The sequence below is a fragment of the Clupea harengus genome, chromosome 23 (genome assembly GCF_900700415.2).
Source record: "Clupea harengus chromosome 23, Ch_v2.0.2, whole genome shotgun sequence".
In the NCBI taxonomy this organism is placed as follows: Eukaryota; Metazoa; Chordata; class Actinopteri; order Clupeiformes; family Clupeidae; genus Clupea; species Clupea harengus.
Window position 1 is genome coordinate 12,318,377 of NC_045174.1, and position 2,919 is coordinate 12,321,295.

Here is a 2,919-nt window from a genome sequence, read left to right on the forward strand (position 1 = left end):
TGACTGCATTGCTATACAGGGACTGCCCTTTGCATCTGAGGCCCGTGTGAGGTGAAAGGTGTCCTGTTGCATGCGCCCTTTGCCCAGATTACATTACAACACTGTGCTGTGTGTCACTGCAGGGTGCATTGGGTGCTACGCTACAATAGATGCCTGAAGGAGTTCCAAACATGGAGACAAAATGGTTGCAATTACTGCACTGGTGGAACAAATAGTGCTCAATTTTCTGCCTTTCAACGTTTAGCCATGTCACCACACAACACTTTTCAAAGAAGGCACAATGCAGCAAGGCCTCGATGTCGCTTGGCCTTATTTCTCTGCCAGCTTATAGGATGTTGCGGATGACCTAAAATCAGGCAGGTAAACAAACAAATCACCCTGACACCACACCATGGCACACATGACAAATAACACAGGGCAGGAAATCTACACATGATCCATTCCTCCTATAGTCACATGGTTGGAGGGAGAAATCTGACCTGGTGAAGGGGACACGTTGGTCCAAGGCCCAATCTGTGATAAACATGGTTGTACAATCGTCCATGTGAATCGGAGCCTCCCCAGCCTTAAGCCTTATACAGCATTCTGTCCATTCCCTAGGGCCCAATAACTAATCATGCTCTCATCTGACAGGGATGCTTTTAATAGAGACTTCTGGATCATGGGTCTTGGGTGCTTTGTCATTGTGACAGGGCACATACACACATACACAAGGAAGCAAGGTCTAAGCCATATAACCATGTATAGCCATGTTGTGATAGCGTGCGATCAATATCTTCATCTTCTCCATCTTCTTCCTCAACTTACATCTCTGTTTCCTACTCCACCATGCTTTTACCCATGAAAGAATATGATTCTGTTCTGATATGTCCCACACTGTAACAATGTAGACACATTATACAGCACATTTCCACTCTTGAGGAAATGACTGTTTAATTAGTTTACTTGTCTCTTAGTGTCGCAGTCTGTTTGTTGAAGGAATCCATTTTGTCTGCAATGCTACCAGGCAACTGAACCTTGGACCTCAGTATTGCTAGCACCTTGTTACCAAAGGATAATCACGATTGCATAATTAGAGCATCATTGCTACCATCCCTCTTAAACCACGAGGGTCAAATAGAGGGGTGTACTTTCTGTCTTTCTGTCTTTCTTTTTTTTAACTTTTGTTGGTTTGTTTGTTTATACCGTGGCATTTTCATAAATGGAAAATCTGAGGATTTCATCAGAGCGTGCCGCATGAAAGAGCAGGAATGAGGAGAGTCCGGTCTGAGCGGCTCTTCAATTTCCGTCCCGCCTCAAGAGAAGATCCCCTGCCTTTTTTATGCAGCTTGAGCCTTTTTCTCATCGCTTTTTGTTTTGGTCACGCGAGATACTTCGAATGCCTCTCATCTCCTGAGGCAGCCCTGTTATTGCAAATTGACTCCACTCTTCTGATAGACTGACCCTCGCGAGCGTGGGTCAAGAGATATGAAGATAACCCACGCATCTCTTTCGGATTTGGAAATCCGTGTTACGAAATCCCTTTTAAATCCGGCAATGTTCTCCGTTGGCTCTGTGTAATCAAATGACACAAGGGTTTGATGATGGATCTGAGGGAATGTATATCTTTACATTTACAATGTCTTACTTTCCAAATCCAACCTTAACAATATAGGAACTGGGTTATGAGAGGGCTTTAAACATCCCATATGTTGAGTTCCTTCAGGGCCAGCAAGCCTGCACTTTGGAACCATCATCTATAGCACATCAGCAGAAAAGTCGAAGCAAATGCATCTGGATATGGGAGGTAATGATAAGGTCATGTGTATCACCAACATAGATTTATAGGCTGAAACTCCATCCGTCTCAATAGCAACTTCTTTAGCCGCGCTTTTGGAAAGTTGCAGAGGCATTAATAAAGTTACATGTGCATCCCCTCCTGACAGTCCGGCGCACTTTGATATTAAATATTTAGACAATTGGAGAATGAATAGGTGTTATTCCATAGTTGCAGTTATGTAGACTCTCAGATGCAGATATAATACAACTCTCGCACACGAGAACACATATCTAATCAGAGAAAAAGTATAATTGTATTTTTTAAGGGACATAAAACATGTACATACATAAACACTGACACACACACACATACACACACCAAACACATATTACAGTATGGCATTTGCAGTAATATCATCTTTGTTGACACTCACTCTCTCTCTCTCACTAAGCCCTGCTGACGGTGGTGACAGTGGCCACACAAAAGGGACTCTCTCAGGGATAGATTCCCGTGGGTGGATGTAATCTCTCCGCTCTCCATTGTGTCCTATTTTCCCGCTCGCGCTCCCAACAGCTGAGCAGGCCATCCACAAGACCATTAATCCCCAGGAGGGGTCTATTCTTACAGTTCACTTCAAATGGCACCGAACAGGACTACAGGGACCAAAATTTGTGCGTGTGTGCATGCATGCATGCGTGTGTGTGTGTGTGTGTGTGTGTGTGTGTGTGTGTGTGTGTGTGTGTGTGTGTGTGTGTGTGTGAGTGTGAGTGTGATTGTGTGTGTGTGTGTGTTTGTGTGTGTGTGCGTGTGCGTGTGCGTGTGCGTGTGCGTGTGCGTGTGCGTGTGCGTGCGTGTGCGTGTGTGTGTGTGTGTGTGTGTGTGTGAGGGAAGTTGGCATTAGTTATAGTGATGGCTTGCTTTGTTGGTGTGTGTGTGTTTGTATTTGAGTATCCATTCCTGTCCCTTATTTCTAAATAACTGGTACGTCTATGTGTTGGCTTGCTTTAACTTCCCTTCATGCATGCAATAATTACTTCATATCTGTTGTTTACTGATGATAGTTCCCTAATTGTGACACACCTCAGGTTACATTAGAGGGCCAAAACAGCTGTGTAAGTCCTACTAAGTCCACAAAAACATATGTGTGTGTGTGTATCATA